The 22337-nt window shown below is 38.3% G+C and overlaps 1 long non-coding RNA gene across 1 annotated transcript in view; it reads left to right on the top strand.

Annotated features, from left to right (window-relative positions):
- LOC140534148 (uncharacterized) overlaps window positions 1-19411 on the top strand; it is a 182393-nt gene extending 162982 nt beyond the window's left edge. Inside the window, exon 4 of the long non-coding RNA XR_011977179.1 lies at window positions 19245-19411. This is a non-coding gene — a long non-coding RNA (uncharacterized lncRNA). The remainder of the gene's footprint in view (window positions 1-19244) is intronic.
- Window positions 19412-22337: the final 2926 nt, after the last annotated feature.

Genomic DNA, 22337 nt, shown 5'->3' with positions numbered 1-22337 from the left:
TAATATTCAAGACTAATTTATGTTATACTGAATTTTGTTCTAAAACAGTAGAGTATATATATATATGCATATATATGGAGGAGGAGGAAGAAGGGGGAAGAGAAAGAGAGAGAGAGAAAGAGAGAGAGAGAGAGAGAAAGAGAGAGAGAGAGAGAGAGAGAGAGAGAGAGAGAGAGAGAGAGAGAGAGAAGAGAGAAACAACAAAATGAGAACACAAAACCAGGGTTTCTGATTGGATTCCATATCCATTACCCAATTACAAGTGTGCTTCTAAGTTGTTGTCTATAGGCTTACAGTTAATTTGACTACTTTGCAGAAAACCAGATTATTGGGAGTATTTAGGAAATAGTTATGAGAAGGTGGAAGCTGGAATTGAGTATATATTGCTGTCAGAGCTTTCACACTTACAAGTGCTAGAAACATCAGTACTCTATTCAATCAAGTCTTCTGTGCTTTTAAGTTCATAGTTAAGGGTCTAGGATGGGGTGGGGAACCTGAAGCCTTGAGGTCACGTGTGACCTTCTAGATCCTTGGGTCTGGCCTTTTAACTGAGTCCAAGTTTTACAGAACAAATCCTTGTATTAAGGGGATTTGTTAAGTTTAGTTTGGATTCAACCAAAGGGAAACACTTGAGGACCTAGTCCTAGAGGGTTACATGTGGCCTCAAGACCACAGGTTCCTCACCACTCATAGGACTATAGCTCTGTCCTTTTTTTGTTTGAGTGATAATTGGCTTAGGTAATCATATCTTTGTCAAGTAAGAACTGACATGAAGTGTCAAGGCCTGGAATTGTGGGAGGAATCAGACTTTAAACTAGAGAAAGAAGATCACACATATAATTTGGAGACTGCTTTTGCTCAGAGTTTACTAACTTTTATTTTTGTTTTGGGCATAGACTCTTTTGGCAGTCTAAAGGAACCTACGAATTTCTTCTCAGAATAATGTTTTATAAGTGCATACAATAAAATATATAGAATTGCAAAAGAAACCAATAGATTGAAATAAAGGTATAATTTTTCCCTTGCAAGTTCATGGACTCCCTGAAATCTCGCTATGGAACCTTGGAGGGCTATAGAACCCAGGTTAATAGTCCCTATTTTAGCTGGTTGCCATAGCTTCCAGTTGTAATTTTGCCCCCTAAGCTTCTTGTTTTACAAAAGTATGGGACAAGTTCTCTATAGTAGCCTGTTCTGGTGCCTCATCATAACACGGAGTTGACCCTAAATTCTTGAAAATTATGCCAATAGAATGAAAGTTTTGATAGGTTCTTCCAAGATAGAAGGTGGTGACCAACCCTATCAGGGCCAGAACTTAAAGTCATAGATGCTCCAGATCCCTAGAATGTTGGCCACCAGGGGAGATTCATTCACAACAAATAATCAAGGCCATTTATTAAAATATGGAGGGGCTCCTATATGCATCAGAAGAGTGTTAAAATTGAGGAAGTCACCATTTTAAAAAAAAAAGTATTGAAACATGGCCTATACCTTTGACATCCTGACCTAGTATGCTTAATCTCTTTCTGGGTCTCAGCCTACGCATCCATAAAATGAGGGAGCTGGACCAGGCTCATCTCTTAGGATCTTTCTAGTTCTTAAATCAGTGACTCTAAATAAGATTATGTTGCATCAAATGTGCAGTTGGGTTTGTTGGTGTTTTCCCTGCAGATTCCTTTGACTCAATAAAAATCAAAGACAGGCAGCACCCACTCACTATTCAGTCATTAATTATTTCTGTTGGATCCTGTGAAGCCTGCTGAGAATTTACAGGAAACACGGAAGAAAAAAAACAGTAAAGTGAGAGGAAAGCCCTTTTATTATAGGAGCTTTGAGAACAGTGACCAGATTGAATGAGTCTCAAACCATGTTATCACTATATTTTGAAGAGACAGAAGAAGAAAACATTATGTTCTATACCTGAACCAAACCTTGGGGAATTTTTGCTGAATACAGTGATGATGGAAATTTTGATTGGTCTAGAGCCTTCCCATGAAGTTAGGTAAGCCAGTGATGGATAAAACACAAGAGAAAGTAGTTTGAATACATGTGTGTGGACTAATATGGAAATATGTTTTACATAATTGCATATGTATAATCTATATCAATTTGCTTACCATATCGGGGAGCAGGGAGAGGAGGGAGGTAGGGAAAGAATTTAGAACTCAAAAATCTTTTTAAAATGAGTGTTCAAAATTATTTTTACATGAAATTGGGAAAAACACTAGAATATTATTCAGAAAAAATGTATGTATGTGGTTCGAATGAATGCATGGATTATTACATTTTTAAATGTCATGTTTTCCTATTGCTGTCTCTTTACTATGAAAGCATATACATGAGATCCTTATCTTTAAAATAGCTAGCTAGCTAGGTAGATGATAGATGGATAGAGGGGTAGAGATAGATATAACCTTTATTAAGCATTTACAATGTGCTAAGCACTGGGAAAACACAAATGTAAAAAAAAATAGCCACTGCCCTCAAGGAGCTTACATTCAGGTAGGAAAGAAAAACACATAAAAGGGATCTAAAAATGGTGGAGGAGGGGGTGAAATGTATCCATTTAGGGACAAAGCAAATCCAAGGAGTCATGGGTTATTCTAAGTTTGAGGAAACCATGAATGCACCCTCAAATGGAGGATCTGGAGGGAATTCACCATCAGAGTAGGAGGCTGTAGGGATGGAGGCCTCATCACCATGAGAAAAAAGATTTCTGGGGTAGAGATAGACAGATGATCTGGGGAATCATGGATTGGCCCAGGTTTGAAGAGCGTACATTTTTATTACCACAGGAAATCCTAGATGATAATGACTTAGTTGCTTAGCCTAGAGCATGGACTTCTCAGAGCTACAGTCTCCATAAAGGAAACTTGAAGCAGAGTTTACCCTTTTTGGGGTTCTAGTCTTCCACCCCACAAAGACAGAAAATCACAGAGCTTCTTTTCTGTGGTGGCAAAGAATTAGAAATTAAGAGAATGACTGAACAAGTTGTGGTATATGAATGTAATGGAATACTATTGTGGTATGGGAAATGATGAGCAGGCAGACTTTAGAAAAACTTGGAAAGATTTATATGAACTGATGCTGAGTGAAGTGAGTAGAACCAAGAGAACTTTGTGCGTGGTTAAAAATTAACAGCAACATTGTACAGTGATCGACTGTGGTAGATGGAACTCTTCTCAGCAATGATCTAAGACAATTGCCAGAGACTTATGTTGGAAAATGCTGTCCATATCCAGAGAAAGAACTGTGGAGTCTGAATGCAGATGGAAGCCTATTATTTTCTCTTTTTTGTTTTTTCTTTCTGTGGGTTTTCCCTTTTGTTCTGATTCTTCTTTCACAACATGAATAATGTGGAAATACGTTTAATATGATTATACATGTATAACCTATATCAGATTGCTCTCTTGGGGAGAGGGGAGGGGATGGAAGGAGAAAAAAAATTGGACCTCAAAATCTATAAAAGTGTAACTATCTTTACATGTAATTTGAAAAATAAAGTATTATTAAATGGGAAAAATTCACAGAGCTCCCAGAAAAAGATTAGGAGCTCCAGATCTAAAGTCACTGTAAACTAGCTTCAGACATTCCTATTGAAAGGCACAGAAGTGGTTCTGTTATGACCCTTGGTTGCAGGAGAGTGTATCTTATCTATTTTCTGTCTCAGCAGAAATCTGCTAGGCAACTTAAATCAACAGCACAGATAGACTACTTATGTATTATATACCAGGTATAATTCCCCGCCCAGAGGCAGCATCCTTCACGGGTGACTCCAGGCTGGTGCAAGCATTCTCTAGGCAGACATAAATCTCTTACATTGACAGTCTTTTTGACATTTGGGGGTCTGACAATCTCACTTCCTTAAGTTACTCTTCTACTGCTAATAGTTTTTTGTCTTCTATCAAGGGGCATAGTTACCATTGATATAAAGGAGTTTAAATTTATTCAACACTACAGAAAAAATGGATGTGGAAAATGACGTTGTTTGTATTAAAGAAAGCTGTATTGACCTATGTTGGGAACATTCTGCATTTTTGGATTGCTTTTGACACCTAAAGTAACCTTTTTCAGTACAAAAGCATGAGCCTGGTAAATACCAGGGCCATAAACTAATATTCTGTTACTTCTCTCTACCCAGTGAGAGTTGGCCAGGAAAAGTAGAGATGGAAAATGACTTAAAGTTTGAGCACTGCAATGAGTGTGCAAATAGCACATGTAGGTAAAGCTCAAGGGAACAACACTAGCCATCCTTCCTTTCTCTAGGTCAAGAGAACACATTGCCTTAGACCAGAAGTTTCTGTTTAGTACTGTATTGTTATGTTATGTTGCGTTATATCATGTTATACATTATCATTTTACAAAACTATTATAAGAGAACATACTTAAATATTATAATGAATAGAAAAGAGAGAAAAGCAAGTGAATAAGTCACCCACAAATAACTGTAGGAGGTCAGAGTAGGACTTTCAGTCTACCAAAGCCTAAGACAGGTTGTGGTCTTATTTGGGTGGGAAAAAACAGGGTGCAGATTTGTGGTATCTCGGGTCTGTGTATTGTTATCTTGAGAGGTCATTTAGCTCCTGCCAGGGTTATACAAGAAGAAACTTGGCATGGTAGAAAGAGCTGGTCTTGGAGCCTAGAAGACCCAGCTTCAAGCACTTTCTCTTACACGAATTGGCTGTGTAACCTTGAACAGGTCAGTTCATCCTCAGGGCAGTCTAGGCAACTCTCTAAGACTATAAATTGCAAAGAACTTCCATTCTGCATTGGCACAGGGAGTTCCCTATTATTAGTGAAATCACCTGTCCACTCTTTCCTTATCTCCACTGGTCTACATAGAGAAAGGCCTTTGCCTGGGTTAAGCATTGCCATTGACCCTTCTTAATCCCGTTAGGCTTCAGTTTCATCTGTAAAATGAGGGGCTGTACTGGATGACTTGTCCTGTCCAAGTCTGAGTCTATGCTACTATGATAATCGCATGACCATATGCTTAGCTAGGATATTGCAGCTACTCGATCAATGTTTGTTGGATAATCAAAATGAGCCCTAGTGAAAGAATAAAGCAAGTGAGGTTCGTCTTAGCCTATATCTGTTTCTTCTTCTAGTGTCCCTTTCTCTGGGCACCCAGTGACAATCCTAGGCTCCTAGTAAGTATCTATAGATATTGAATTGAATGAAATGAATTGGCCTGACCTCAAAACTCAGATTTTGTGTTGACCAATTTCTGCCATTTGGAAAGGTAAAGGGATAATGAAAGGGCAAAAAGGATAAAAACACAAACAGTGTTAGCCAATAATTTCAACTTCCTCTCTCATTTGACTTTTAACTAAAATGGCTAATGATCAGTATAACTCTGTGACTATATCTCACATCCAACTCTCCTCTTCTTTCATACACTTTGGTAGTAGTGCTAAGGAGCAGCAAAATGTTCGAAAGACAGGATGTAAATATGAGAGCAAAGTAAGAAAACAAGGGTCCAATCCACACACCTAACCACCAGTCCCTGAGAGAATGGAGAATTGATTGTATTTAGCTGGTTCTATTTATAGTTGGGCAAATAGAAAAGGCTTAAATCCATCTGACAGGAAGAGTGGATTTTTACCAGTTTCAAAAGCAGAACTTCAAATCACAACCATTGACCCATTTAGGGATTCTAGCCAAAAAGCTTCCTCATCTCACTGCTATCTTCAGTCACGAAAGGATGTCAGAAATGAATTTAATAGCTAGGCTCACCATTATCTTACCACCCACCTTTGAACTGGTTAAGTATATAAATCACCCCCTGCGAACCATCCATGGTTGTTTAATCACTGTGTCTACTACAGTAACATCTTTCCCTTTAACAAATTGCCTGTGTACAAACTCTTGGATAATTGTTTAGATTAACACCTGTTCCAATGTTCTCTCTAGCTTGTCCTACTTTTGTGCGTATGCGTTGCTGGTTAGTAACCCGTAGCGGGGAAAATCTGGATGGATTTGTTGGCAGCCTTTTTGGCTACACAGAGTAATCAGAGTGAGCAGGGAATGGGAGTATTGCCTTCTTAGGAGTAGGGACTGAGGCCGACTGAGGGCAGCAGCTTTATCACAGACTCAGTAACAGTATTTGGTCAGCCCTCTTACAGACCACACTCCACACAATCACCTCATTTTTCTCCCCATTAGAATATATGTTCAGACTTCACAAGGTCCGGGAGATACTTCCATGTCGCCTTGTTTAATGAAGGACTTGAATATTGGTAATACTGGCATTACATCTTAGAAGCAACAGAGCCTTACAAACATAGGTTTATGAATTATTCTGTGGCAAGTATATAGCAATTACATTACTCAGTGGATAGAATGGGAGATTTGGAATCAGGAAAACTTGAATTCAAATTCTGTTCCCAACAGCCTATATACTTATATACTGGTGGAAAAAACAAACAAACAAACAAAAAACTGAAACCCAGCAGGTATGACAAGATAGCCACGTAGAGTGGTGGGAGAGTGCTAGATTTGGAGTCAGGAAGATCTGAATTGAAATTCCACCTCAGACACTTACGAGCTCTGTGACTCTGGGCAAGTCACTTACTTGCTATGTGACTCAGTTTCCCCATTTTTAAAATGGGTATAATAATAGTACCTAACTCCCTAGTTTGTTGTGAGGATGATAGAGATATTTGTAAAGCATTTTGTATACCTTAAAGTGTTATAGCTAGCTGCTATTATTAAGTGTAGGGGCTACTCACAGACCCAGTTTCACTATGTATTGGCACAGGAACTTTTATTTATCTCCAAATTGGTGTGGTTGTCCCTCCTCAGGCAACCTGATTATGCCCCCTATTCCTGGAAGCTCACCTTATCAATGCAAAACAGTGCAGACACGTGAGCAGCATATACCACTGCAGTTTAGAACTCCTGAACTCAAGAGATCCACCAACCTCAGCTTCCCCGATAGCTAGAATTATAGGCATGTGTCATGATGCCAAGTCTTATCTCCATAATATTTTCACTCTAAATAAAATCAGACATATATGTACATGAGTGATATGAAAAAAAGAGTCGTTCCAGTTAGATAAAAGGAAAGGAGGAGATATGGGCACACCCCACCCTTGCATCAATGATACCTCTAAAATGTCAGAGGAACTAAAGGAAGGCTCACTCAGTACATTTGTGTGGACCCTTCTAATGGAAGATTTTATGGTAATTAATGGTAATTTATGATAATTAATTTATGGTAGTTAAACAGGATCAGAAGGTATGGACGGATTTTCATCTACATTACTGGAGAGAGAGATTGCTACATCAATGAGGCTGGCATGTATATAGCAAAATCTAGTCCATCATAACCATGAATATTAGATACCCAAAATATACCTAAAAGATTTCTAACAAAAAAATTGATGATTCAATACAGCCAGAATGCACTTTGTTCTAAAATTTTACGTACTGGATAGGACAGTGAGCTCCCACTGAGACAACCCTATAAATCTATAGAAATGTAGCATTTGAAGTAAGTAATAGATGCTAAGTTCCAAAAGCTACTTATTCAGCATATAATGAGGAACAAGATTTGTCTTGATGGTGGTCACATGTCCACTCTCAAATACATTTGCTTTGCCCTTGAAGATAGTTTTGCAATTGCTTTGTAGTTGACCCAAAGAATATTTCTGATTAAAATACATGATTCGTTGGTTCTGCATATATGGTCTTTATTATAGTAATAATGCAAAGCCAGACTTGGAGCAGGTGGTCTTTCATGTCTCTGGAAATAATAAAGGAGATATTTAGATTACTCTTAAGTGTGTTTACATGATGCCAATGCATCTGCTTGAAATTTCTTTTAAAAGATACCTAATGAGGATTCGGTAAGGAAAGTCAACGTAATGGGAGAAACACTAGACATGAAGCTTGCGCTGTTGGGTTCAACGTCTCACACTTCTGTGTCTTCCCTCATTAGAATGTAGGTTTCTTGAAGTCAAGGCATGTTTATTTATTTATTTTTTTTGTATTGTCTACTCAGTGCTTAATGAAGTGCTGGCACGTAATAAATATGTATTGTCTGATTGTCTTTTTGACTACTTGGCTACTTGCAGAGTAAGGTAAGTTGGATAAATTACTTAGCCCGGGGATCCTCAAGTGCAGCCCTTTTGCTGAATCCAAACTTCACAGAACAAAACCCCTTAATAAAAGGATTTGTTCTGTACAACTTGGACTCAGTTAAAAGGCAGCACCCAAGGACCTAGAAATTCACATGTGACCTTGAGGCTACAGGTTCCCCACCCCTGAGACCCTCAGGTGTCTTCTCTTTCAAAATGAAGACAACCCTTGTATGGTCTACCTCAAACGGTTATTAGGAGTATTGAATAAGTTCATGTATAGGAAGCAATGATAACCATAAAATACCATGGAAATGTGAGCTAATATTAATATCATTACAATTATTATTATTTGGATGATATAAAACAACAACCTGTTGTCTAGTCATTTCACTATGATTAAAATGGAGCATGTTTTGACACAAGTACCACCTCAATGAGTTTTTAGGTTTATTATTTTAATTAGTACACAAAACTGAAGGTCATGGAATTTGGATTCAGAATATTCGAATTGTTTGAATTCCAGCTCTGCCAATGACTACCTGTGGGAACTTGAGCGCGTCACTTTTCTAGGTTTCAGTTTCCTCCTCTGTAAAATGAGAGGGTGAAGACTAGATTATCTTTTAGCTCTAAGTTCTATGATCGTATTATCCTCGTTACTTTCAGTCAGTGCAATAAATGCACCTTCTGCCACTCCCTCCCCAAATTACTTACTACGTCTACTCTGTGCTCTGTTATCTTTTTGGTAGGACATATTGATGGATTTAGCATAAGTGAAAATAAAATAGAGTACATTCCAAATCCTTTATTCAACAAGGTTCCTTTTACCTATACCTTCAGGATATCAAATGCAAAAAGTCTGGATGATGTAGTGACATTAGTAAAGACAGAGGAATGAAATACAATTCTTTGAAATAGGAGTGCTTTTGAAAGAAATTAGAACTATGTTTCTAAAGGGCAGCTTTCAACAGCTGAAGGATGAATGATTTTGTTCATATTGAAACAAAGAACAGACCCAGAAAATTGGCTGAAATGAAGTGGTTATTAAAAAAATACTTCAATGACATTTTGAATTCATAAAGGGGGTTAGTATGAACTGAGGAATTGATGGGTTGGTTTACAGTCATTTGCATTTGATTTGAATTTCTATCCAGCCCTATGATTTTATGCATAAATATTTATGGGATCTTTCTGATGGCTAATTAGATTATGTCTTTTACCACAGAATTTGTTCAATTTTGTGCTCTTTAAGAACCTGAACAAACCATTGATGCTCAACAGACATGAAATAATAAGAAGCAATCATTATAACCACCTCAATGGCTATGTTGTGAAATTCTAGCTTTCACGGTGCATAACATTGTAGGAAATACAATGTTTGGGTTCTTTTTAATCAATTCAGTCCAACAAACATTTGTAAATGCCTACAAAATGCTAGACCTTGTTATTGGCACTAAGGAAAATAACAGTATAAAAGGTCAAAGGCTCTGCTATTTGTCAGTTATGTGACTTTGGGCTACTTGATGGAGCCTCAGTTTCCAAATGATGATTGTTGAACTAGATAGCCAGCAAGTTCCTCTCTAAATCCAGATCTAAGAATCATGGTATAATGAAAAGAGCAGCCTTTGATCGACTTTGAAATCTAGAGAGCCTAGGTTCAAATCACAATTCTGACAATTACTACCATTGTGACCTTGGCCAAATTACTCAAGCTCCCTGGGTCTCAGTTTCCTCATCTGTAAAATAAGAGGTGTTGGACTAGATGATCTTGAAATTCTAAATCTATGATCTTATAAGTCACTTCAGCTCTCTAAGCCTCAATTTACATTTGTAAAGATAAAGGGCCTCTGAAGTTCCTCTTAACTCCAATGCTATTATCCTATTATATATGTCACCAGACTGCTTAGTTAGAGTTGACAATATCATATTGACCAGTGGGCCACTTTCTAGATATTGGTATGAAGGCTATAATAGCATACCCCTCTTCTTATTGGCTTCAGCTCCATTACTCAGTCTTAGGAAGGTAGGTCCCTGTGATTCATATAACTGGATTTCTTTTCAGTGTTATCCAGGTTGGACTTCCTTAATTCAAAACTGAATTGTTCTTTACAAAGGAGTAACACTACCACTAACATTTAGATTAAGCAAAAAAGAAAGAATGATGATTAATTCCTCCAGTCCTCAAAGGTTACTGAGGACCTGTCTTTGCATACAGGCTGCCCTAAATACCTGAAATGTTCTCCCTTCTCATCGTTCCCTTCAAGGTTGAAATCTATGATTTATCGAATGTTTATGGGCTCATAAATTTAAGTTTACTCATTTTTTTTATTTCTTTGGTTTGTTTCCAGTTAATTTCTCTTGTAATTTTTAATGTCTCATTTTTTATGCTAAATTTTAAAAATTTATTTACTATTTCATTTTCTCCAGTTACATGTAAAAGCAGTTTTTAACATTTGTTTTTAAATCTTTGAGTTCCAAATTCTCTCCTTCCTTCTTCCCCACCCTCCCTCATTGAGAAGGCAAGCAATTCAATGTAGTGATACATGTGTAGCCATGCAAAATATTTCCATATTAGTCGTATTATGAAAGAAAACAGAGAGAAGAAAACTACCTCAAGAAATACAAAGGAAGTCAAAAAAGTATGCTTCCATATGTTTTCAGGCATCATCAGTTCATTTTCTTGGAATGGACAACAGTTTTCATCATAAACCCTTCAGAGTTGTCTTGGATCATTGCATTACTGGGAATAGCTAAGTCCTTCACAGCTGATCATCCTACAATATGGCTGTTACCTTTGTACACAGTACATTTCACTTTTCATCAGCTCATGTAACTCTTTCCATGTTTCTCTGAGAGTATCCTGTTCATCATTTCTTATAGCGCAATAGTATTCCATCATGATTATATTTATTTACTCATTCCCCAATTAATAGGCATCTCCTCAATTTCCAATTCTTTGCCTCCAGAAAAGAGCTGCTATAAATATTTTTGTACATATAGGTACTTTTCCTTTTTGTTTGTTTGTTTTTTTTTTTATCTCTTTGGGGATATAGACTTATTTAGATTTACTCTTAAGAATTATGTCCTCCATTTCTAGGAACCCCTTTTGATAGAGGTGTGTGTGTGTGTGTGTGTGTGTGTGTGTGTGTGTGTGTGTACTCAACTCAAAAAGTTCCTTAAAGTCCTTAAAGTCCATATACACATGACTTCTCATTCTCTTTCTCTAGCCTGAAAAATTTCTTCATTACGTATATCGGGGCTTACTCCGCCCCAAATACCCTATTGTCTACTTCCTAAATATCCTGAGTGCTGGCAAGGAAGGGCCACTATTGGTCACTTAGTAAATGTGTCCTAACTGACTGATTGCATCATAAGTATAATCAAAAGTGAGGGTCAAGTCCAGGTACTGGGCAGTTGTAATGGCACAGATGCAAAAGAAAGGAGTAGCCGTTGTAGTAATGCACCTGGAGTATGCCCTATCAGTTAATGTCTCTAAGTGGAAGGCATTTATGTTAGCACATAGGATTACAATCAGGGTCAAGTATTTTCATTTTTACCCCTGTAGTCACACAATTCAGCCAGTGCTTAACATGCAGGAAGTATTTAATAAACGCTCATTGACCTAAACTGAATTGATCCAATGATTGTGATTTGGTCCTGGGTACTTGTTTTGACTTTGGGGAAAAAAATTTTGTTCTGTTTTCTTTTGTTTTGTTTTCAGGAGAACCTCTGTGGTTTTTCAGGCGTAATTATACACTTATAAGTCACTGGGATTCTATTGCTCTTGTATGTTACGTGTCCTTCCCATGGAATCCATCTCTCTAGAATTAGTCCAAAGGAGATTTTGTTCTCTGTGTTCTCCTGTTTCTATAAAATCAGTGCCCTTTGACAGGAACCTGACTAATCTGTTTATGAATTGTAAAATGAAATAGGGAGCTGATCTGATTGCTAGGTAGTAGTCTCTGATAAAAACTGCCCTCATCATGGAAATTTAATCTTTTCCCAACAGTGTTACTCTTAGATGGTTCCCCACTTCCAATTCTCCAGGAATGACATCTAGAGAATAGATAGTATCCTCATACCTCATCACTGGGGAGTGAAAACCCATTTTTCCAGTGTCTATTCCCTTCCTCCCATTTCCCTAAACCCTATTCCCCCAAATTCCCGACTCCAGATCTGCCCAAACCTTCCACTGTCCCCACTGGAAACCCTGATCTAAAGTTAACCTATTAGGTATAGGCAAAGGAGAATTCCTCATCTTCTTTAATATGGAGATAATTTATGGCCAGTGCTTTAGTCCATTCCCATCTACCAACTTTAATCCTCCTACAATTACCTGTAATTCCCCAGCTTCAGCAGTATGTCTTTGAGTCTCCCTGTGCTCCAGAACAGATGCAATCTCTCCCACATAAAACAGGATTCTGTGTTAAAGTGCTGATGGAACACATACCCTATCACATTCTTCAAAGCGCAAACAAGTGACCTGTGTTGTCTCACTGTTTGATTATACCACTACCGATCTCTAGAGGACATTCAAATGCTCAGAAAGCCTCTCCAATTTGCTTTTCTATCCTGCTTCTCATTTTACTTTAGATATAATTAATAGTCTGGTCAAAGCATCAAATGCTCAATCTGCAAGGCTTTGTGTTTGGGGAATTGGTGGTGCTTATTCTGTCAGTCCTTATTGCTATGAGATAACTTGCCTTTCACAATCTTATCCCAACCTATATTACATACATACATAAATACATTAGTATATATCATTCCCCTTTAGGTACTCTGTGGTCCAGGCAAATTGGCCTTCTCCCTATTCTTCATGCAGGATACTCCATTTCTAGAGTTCACATTTTTGTACTGGATGGTCCTTCCTCACTTCCACCTCTTAGAATCTTCCTCCCATTTTTCAAGACTCAGCACAGATGCCAACCTTTTACATAGCATTCTTAATCTGGAGTCAGTAAGTTTGTTTTAAAAAAACTTTGATAGCTGAATTTCAACAAAATTGGTATCTTTTGTAATCAAGTATTTTATGTTATACATGTAAAAGTGTTATTCTGAGAAGGGGTTCCCAGGCTTCACCAGACAGTTCAAGAGATCCATAACATTAAGGGGTTAAGAATTTAATTTAGCTCTTTCCATGTCTTTGAAGTGAGATCTTTGTCAGACTTATTTTTCTCCCAATTTCTTTAATATTAGCTTTATTGGATTTATTTGTGCAAGAACTTTTTAACTTCATGCAGATAAAATTATCCATTTTATCATGTGTGATCCTCATGATTTATATATAATTATTGTAACTATCCTAGAACTAGAATGACTTCATTTCACAGATGAGAAAATTTGAGGTCAAAGGAAATAAAGTGATTTTCCTAAACTCATATAACTGGCAAAGGCCAAGATTTTAAACTAGCTCCCCTATCCAGTGCTGTTCCAACTAGACTGATCATGCAACCCTGACTTGAACAGGAACCTTCCCTCAAGGCATCATCTGCTTGAGGAACTCTGTGGATGGGAAATTTACTGCCTCCCAAGGCTTTTCCTCCTTTTTTCCCAACAGTTCTAACTGTAAGGAAGTTTTTCCTTCTATCTCATTTCTTTTCAAGATTCTTCTTCAAATTTTCCTAGTACACTTTGTGCTTTTCTTTTGACTGCATCACACTTTCCCATATATTTCATTTGCTGTGTACCCACATAGACACTTCTAGTGTGCTATAAGCTCCTGGAAATCTGACTGTTAGAGGATAGCATCGCAGGAGCACAGATAAGTAAAGTTCAAGGTAGAGAGTGATGGGGCAAAGGATCAATCCAGACAAAGCATTAGAAGAGCATTGGGAAAGGACCATGAAATGGAATAAGAGCCTTTTCCATCATCGTTTTCTACAACACTGAGCACTGGGCTTTTTACATCACAATAATGATAAGGATGATAATTTGACACATATAGCACCTTAAAGGCTTGTAAAGCACTTTATGTACGTGATCTCATCATATGACTTGAATTGGCCCTAGTTCTGGTCTCTGAGGTAAAGTAAAACAAGTTTCATTATAGTATTTATTAGAACTAGGTACAGTCAGTTCTGCTACAATCTGTGTTTTGAAAAAGCAATTGATCCATTCCGCAACATTACTTGAGTTCTTTCTTGAGAAATTGTGAGAATGCGCAAAGCGGTGCTACTTTGTAACAACTCACAATCTACAACTCTTTTAATGACAGCTTTCACAAGCAAACTTCAGGTCTTTGTCAAGGTAAAATGCCAAATTTGTTGTATATTTTCTGAGCTTTGGGCAGAGAAAAGTTGGTCTGCACTACCCTTACATTCCCCATCTCCAAACCCTATCCCTTATGACCTCTGGTCTCTGGCCCCGATGGGCAGCTAAATGGCTCAAGGGATAAAAGCCTTGAGTCCTATAGACCTGATTTCAAATTTGGCCTCAGACACTTACTAGTTAATGACTAAATTTCTGTTTGCCTAGGGGATAGCGAGGTGGTTCAGTGAATAGAGCACCTCACCTAGAGCCAGGAAGACCTGAGTTCAAATCCATCCTCAGATACTTACTAGTCATGTGACCCTGGGCAAGTCACTGAATCTCTGTTTGCCTTCATCCACTAGAGAAGGAAATAACAAACCATTTTAGTATCTTTGCCAAGAAAATCCCATGGACAGTGAGGTCCACAGGGTCAAAAAGAGTCAGATGTGACTGAATGACAACTGGAGTTGTGATCAGACCAACTTATTCTGCAACCTGAGGCACATTAGTCCAAGGCGTTGGATGTTTTATTGTAGCATTTATGTATTTCTTAACTATTTAATTTGTGTAAAACTGCTTTTATAAAAAAAGTTTCCATCTTATTTTTGTTGTCATATGTCACCGATGAGGTTTTTGAGCACTGTGTCCCTCACCCCATTTCCCCCATTCTGTGGTTTTGATTGCCCCATTCAGAACAGTATGGTGCTTTGGGGTAATGAGTACGTCAGGGTTATAGCAGAAATGCCTATTTATATTTCTGAAAGCTGAAACTAGTACAGATGTTTAATGAAGAAAGGATTAGGACTCTGATAAGAACAGGTTTCTCAAGGAGCCTATGGATGGTAAATAGCACAGATGAGAAGGTTGAAATAAAATGCCAGCCTTTTGGCCCCAGACCCTGGGCTGAAGTGGCAGTGATGAGGTCCAAGAGAATTCAGTAAGAGCTGTCACCAAAGCTAAGTGCTTCGTCTCTGGGATTTACTTGTTACCTAGCCTGTAAATAGAATGTGCTTGTGTTATCCTTTCTGCCATTAGTGAAGTGCTTCCAAATGCACTGAAGAATCCTGAGTGTATTTTGCTTTTGTGATGAGCCACTATAAGGAATACAGATAGTAGGAAGACATTCTAAGGCTCTCGTAATCAGTGTTCCCAAGTGTTTAGAGGCAACAGTCAAGGAGATTCAATTTCATTCAAACTTCATTAGCCTCCTACCATATGTTTGGCATAGCATTCCATTCTGGGAGTACAAAAAAGAAAAACAATTACAGTGCTAACTTTCAGTAAGCTTCCATTCTTCTCTGGGGGATGCTAGAATGATGTACAGATATGTATAGTAGGTGGCCTGGCAGAGTGGATAGAGTCAGTCTTGGAGTCCAGAGAACCTGGGTTCAAGGTATATCTCCGGCATGCACTGACTGCGTGACCTTGGGCAAAGCACATAACATCCCAGTGCCTCAGAAAATTCTCTAAGGTTTCAAGTTGTGATCGAGTGTCAAGATATCCCCCATTCCTGGACCGCACTTCCTCCGTCTCCCTCTATGTACTCTATTACTTGTGTGTGCAGATACTGTCTTTCTCATTAGGCTCCAAGTTTCCTGAAGGGAGAAAGTGCTTCAGTTTTGTTTTTGTATTCCCTAGCCCTAGCACGATGCCTGGCATTTAGTAAATACTTAGCAAATACTTATTGATTAATTAATTGGTTGAATGATTAGTAGATGGCATTTCCTCATGGGGAATTCCCTGTGCTGATGAAATAACAGGTCTGGACAATTCAAAAAATGTTTAGAGAAACATCTGGTCACTGGATTCAGAAGGCTCTGAAGGAGAAGTGAGGATGGTGAACTTGCACAGCCCTCCCTCACTCAAAACAAAGTCAAGTGCAAGTCATGTCATCATTTCTCTGATGGCATAGTCTTCTTTGGCAACGAAGGATGAACACAGTCCTCCTCCTCTCCTGTCTGTCCCCTCTTCCCCTTCCTTCTCTCCAAAGGAAGGTAAATTTGGATGACCAAAAGATGACTTGGGTTTTACTGGCTAGTCTCCCTCCCCTCCCCTCCCCTCTCCTCCCCTTCCCTTCTCTCAACCTTGAGCCAACCTACTGAACTGTGAAGTTCAGACACCGTGGAGCCCCTGCCCCCTCCTTTTAGGCTCTCTTCTGGACCTTCCTGGCTTCAGAGTGATTATCAATAGTAACTGTTGCTGTTTCTGTCCCAGTCAGAAGTCTTTCTTTTCTTTGCCTCGTTAAAGGAGCCATATCCTGGCTACTTCTTAAACAGGCCTATTCAATGAATGGGTAGTACCTCACCCTAAGTGAGTACCTGCATAGACCTTGACCTAAAGGGGTCAAGGTCTCCCAGTGCATCCTTGGTCATCTCCAGTCATTCTGATGAATATCTGGTCACTTGATTCAGATGACTCTGGAGGAGAAGTGAGGCTGGTGACCTGCACAACCCTCTCTCACTCAAAACAAAGTCATATCATCATTTCTCTGATGGCATGGTCTTCTTAGGCAAGGAAAGACAAACACACAGCCAGCAGGGTGTGAAAGGAGACAAAAGGGAAGACCTAGTCAAAAGGCTCTAGGCTCTAATTTTGAGAAGAGAGAGTACTATCAGTTGATGAATAAAAGAAGGTCTCATGGAAGAGATAACATTGGAACTGAACCTAGTTGAATTATCGCAATGCTTCTTGGGAAGTGTTGCTATCTATTAATTGAGGAAGAAAAGGCAAGTTGTTCATGGCGTTGTCTCCCTAGCGTTGTCTCCTTTCCTTTAATTACCTTTGTCCTGTCCCCAAAAAGCTACATAAATAACTCTCTGTCAACTGAGTATTTGCCATTCAGCCAAAGGATAATAGCGTCAGGTTTAGAGAGCTAAGATGAAATAGATACTGGGTGGGATGACTGTACTTTAGGGAGGCTTGATGTTTTCTTTGAGAAATCAACCCGTCCGCTAGAACTTTTAGGGGAGTCCCTGAGGATCCTTTCAAGCTCTGGGTTCTCAAAGCATTCAGGAGTTTCTCAGACAGGGGTTATATCCAAACGATATGACCATGAGGCCATCATAATGGGGAAAAGATCCTACAAAGGCATTTCATATCCTTACTACAAGAAATATATTGCCAATAAAACTTCAAGATGCCACATCTCGACATGATAACAACATAGCAAAGTTATTTCACACAATACAAATTATGGCATGAGAGAAGGGAGAAGAGATTTTGGAAAAACTTTACAAGTAAAATTATTTGATGAGAAGAGAAATATCAGAAAGACACTGAGATCTTTTAAGTAGCTGAATTTAACAAAGAAGTAAGCACTTAAAATGAGCTATTAGTAGAAAAGCCTTGGCCTATGTTGCAAAGAGTAGTAGACCTGGAGTCACAAAGAGCTGAGTTTAAACACTATCCCAGTATCTACCTCACAGGGCTAGTGTGAGAATTGAGTGATAAAGTAAGCAAATATTTGTAAACCTAGATAGAACAGTGAATAGAGGGACAGACTTGGAGTCAGAGATACCTGAGTTCAAATCCAGCCTCAAACACTTACTACCAGTGACACTGGGCAAGTCTCTTAACCTCTCCCCACCTCAGTTTCTGGGGCTATATAATGGAGATAGAAATCAACACAAGGGTGTTGTGAGGGCCAAATATGACCATATATGTAAAGCACTTTACAAACCCTAACATGCTAGCTATCCTGATGTAGAAGATGGTACTTGAGAGGAATCTTCAGGGAAGCTAGGGATTCAAAGAGGCAGCAATAATGCGGGAGTACGTTCCAGGCATGGGAGATAGCCAATTCAAAGACACAGAAACAGAAGATCATGTGTGAGAAATACCAAGTAGGAAAGATACTTGGCTAGACTGAAGAATATGGAATGCAACATGAAGTTGGAGAGATTGTTTGGGGTTTGGTTGGAAAGGATTTTCGGTGCCAAAGTGCAAAGAAGCAATAGGGAGCCACTGGAATATATTGAGCAGGAGAGAAACATCACTGTTTATCCTTAAGAGGAATCAGTTTGGCAGCTGAGGGGATGATGGATTGGAACAGGGAGAGGACAAGTCTCAAGCGGGGAAAAGCTATTACAGTAGTTCAGGTGAAAACTGATGAGGACCTAAATTAAGGTGGTGGCTGTGAGAGAGACGTAAGAAGAGGATAGATGCGAAACACATTGTGGAAGTGGAAATGATAAAATTTGGCAAGAGATTAACTATGAGGGTTGATGTCATTTTATGAACCTGGAAGATTGGAAGGGTAATAATTTTGACAGCAAAGGGGAAATTCAAAAGAGTAGTTACTGCTAATATATCACTTAACTTCTCTAGGCCTCAGTTTCCTTTTTTGTACAATGAGCTAAATGATCTCTTAGATCTCTTTTAGCAATCTGATTTCACTTAACTTGAATGTGGGGATTCCAAGCTATGGTTCTCTAATTCTGGAGACTTGTAGCTAGGCAATCTCTTAAGGTTTCTATTAACCTTTGGTTCTAGTAATAACCAAATATGGTGCAATAGAAGGAACACTGGTCTGGATGTTGGTAGGCAAGTGTGTTGTAGGTTTGCCCCTTAGTAGCCAAGTAGCTTTGGGCTGGTAACTTCCAGTCTCTTTGATTTTCATTTTTCTCACTAGGGAAAAGGGCATAATATTCCTTTCTCTAAAACTGACAGTATTTTTTGAAGACTAAACAAAATATTGGATGGTAAAAATCCTTTTTTTGTATTTACAAACCACTCAGTGCTATAAGAGTTATTACTGTTTTTCCAGTTTGCATTGACATATCCCTTCTTCCCATAGTAATGGCTGTAATAGCTAACGTTTCTGTATCACCTTAATTTTTGCAAAGTGCTTTAAATACATTGCATTTGAACCTCACATCTCTGTGAATTAGGTACTATTGCTATGCTCTTTTTTTGCAGATGAGGACACAGGCTGAGACAGTTTGGGATTTGAACTCACATCTTCCTCACTCCAATTCTACTGTCCTATCAACTACATCTGGTTGTCTGTCATAAAATATTATTTCTAGGCAGGAAATATCAAAAGAACAAATTAACACTTAAAATAAAAATTTCCTATGCCAGCATTTTAAAGTGTGTATGTGTGTGTGTGTGTGTGTGTGTGTGTGTATCCATTCCCCCCTCCCTCCCCTGCTAAGCATGTGTGCCAGCTTCCTCTTGCCTTTCCATTCTCCACTGAAGACATTACAGGAATCATTTTAAAGGACAACCTCAATAATGTTTCATTTCTCTTTACAGTCAGCAATCTAGCTAATGGTAACTCCCTACTTCCTACATGAGAAGTACTGTGGCCACCTTGCTGCACAGCAGCTGTATTTGCTTTCTTCCCCACTCTCCCCACTCCTCAGGATCAGCTTTACCATGAGACTTGCAATTCTAACACATTGATAAAGATAGGGAAATCAGAAGGGTGCATCAGATCAGAGAGAAATAGGAGTTTGGTTTAAGTCATGAGAAATTTGAGTCATCCTGGCAGGTTATCTCAATGGAAATGTCATAAAGAGATGTAATAATCAATATATCTAGAGAAGCCCAAGGTTGGGAATGGAACCTGATGGCTGCTCTAGCCAGTGTTTAACTTGGACCTATTCTTATAAAGATTTTTTCTCCTACAGATTCAATTCAATTAGACACCTACTCTTTCTAAAATACTAAGCTATGGATTCCAAGCTTCAGGTCTCTTGTGGGATAATAAGCTCTTGTAATATCCTCATCACTGTTAAGATTCACTAGTAAGGCTGTCATAGCAGGGATGAGTCTAATAAGATTTAGAGGTAGAAAGGACATCAAGAAAGCTCTAATTCAGCCCTGTTCATTTTACAGATGAGGAAAGTGAATCTTTAACACACCAAGAGGTGAGTAATGTAACAGCATGAACACATCTAGGAATTTTTACTCTAATCATAGAAGCATAGAACTCTGGAATTATAGGAAATCTCAATACACATCTAGTCCAATTACTACCAGAAGTATGACTCCCTTCAAAGCATTTCAGAGGAAGTAGATGCTGAAGTAGATTTCAGAGAAAGTAGAAGTAGATACCTGCTGTCACATAGTTAGGATATGAATACAGGACTTCTGACCTCAAATCCCATGCTCTTTCTACTAAAACACATGGCTCCCCCAGATATCACTTACTGGGTTGAGATGTTGTTCTAATTTTCTTTTAATCAATTAACTCATATCCCTGAAATGAATCAGTTGATGATTCATACTAATGCATTGTCTAAATCCAACGGACCACAGCATGGTCCATTGTTAACTGATGAACAATGCTTAAAGCATACAAGTATATCCATGGAGAAACCTCCAGCAACTCATCATGCTTCTCTCTTTTTCTAAGAAAGGATTAACCAAGGTATCTGGATGCTAGGTTACTTAATTCAATAGAAATACTTAAATACTTAAGGAAAGAGTTTGCAGTGTTTATCACAGAAAGTGGAAGATTTATTATACACAATTAAGGAGTCTGGTGCTACTTCTAGCATCCTATTAACAAAACAGACAATTATTCTTCTTCCCATTTCATCCCTCCAGATCTTCAAAATAAACATAATTGAACTCATAAAACAGTTTTACTGGATTGCAAAGGGGTTGTCCAGGACTCCATCTGTCCACCTAAAAGCACTTCACTCTCCTTTTAGATTAATTAATGTGATCTAGACTCTAGAGAGACTTCCTGGAAACACAAAGAATGCCAGTTCCTTTGCTTCTGAAAAGCTCAACAGCTGCATCTCTTTACAATACTGTTAGGAAGGCAGGTAAAGTCATAAATTGTCAAGCTGTGGACAAGATTATAGAATTAATGTGCTTGCCATTTTCTAGGAAGAAACCTAAATTAAAGAGGCCGAAAAACGGAGACAGAGAGAGAGAGAGAGAGACAGACAGACAGACAGACAGACAGACAGACAGAAACAGAGAGAGACAGAGAAACAGAGGAGATAGAAAAAAGACAGGAAAAACAGTGAGACACATAGAGACAGAAAGAGACAGAGACAGAGGGAGAGATGATTAAAAAAATTAAACAACGTAGCCTACCAATATATGTTTGTGGTGATTATCATTCTTATCATGAAGAGAAAGTGGATTTAGATGAAACTAGATGTTCCTTTTCCCAGTCATATGATTTAACTGCTTTTTAGATTCTAAATGATTTGTGCAATCCAGACACTGCATTGGCTCCTAATGGCCCAGTAGAACAGGGCAGGAGGGAAAGGACCACTTGATTCTCTGACTTCATTAAATAAGTAAAGTTTTTAGACAAATAAAACTTACTTACTTAAATGCCAAAATTTAAAACACACCAAAAAAATCTCATTTTAATGGAAATCTTTCTAAAATGTGATATTAGAAGATATTAGAAGATGAAGGCAGATCTTTAGAAAACACTGGCAACCAGGGGAGAAAATAGCTGACATTCCTATAGTGGGGAAAGATTCAGAAAACCTATTAAAAAACAGCCCCAAAACTATAAAATCACATCTAACTAGGACCATTTGTTGTAGGGAATAATAATCCCAAGCAACTTGATAGTCCCTGAGAGATCATGGAAACAGCATGATATCATGATGAAGGCTCATAATTAAAATTGTTGTGAAGATTCAATTATGTTCAGTATACTCTGTCTAAGGAGGCAGGGAGGTATCCAGTTTTGGACTTCTAATTTTTTTAAAAAGTGTCCATCCAAATGGTTATTTTAAAAAAGTTTTGGCAAGCTTCAGTCATCTGAAAAATGTACTTGTCACAGAATTATAATATTAATAGATTATAGAGTATTAGTGTTAGAAGGAATCTTGAAGGCCATCTAGAATAACCTATACTTGACCAAGAATTGCTTCTTAATTAATTAAGTCCATAAGCTTCCTAGAAAAAAGAAGAAACCATGAATGCCAATTCCTTGCTTCAGAAGGACTCAACAGCTGGATCTCTTTAGAATGCTATTACAAAGGCAGGTAAAGCCATCAATTATTGAACTGTGGACAAGATTACAGA

The sequence above is a fragment of the Notamacropus eugenii genome, chromosome 1 (genome assembly GCF_028372415.1).
Source record: "Notamacropus eugenii isolate mMacEug1 chromosome 1, mMacEug1.pri_v2, whole genome shotgun sequence".
NCBI lineage: Eukaryota > Metazoa > Chordata > Mammalia > Diprotodontia > Macropodidae > Notamacropus > Notamacropus eugenii.
The sequence above is the reverse complement of the archived record's forward strand: the minus strand, read 5'-3'. Positions and strand labels throughout refer to the sequence as shown.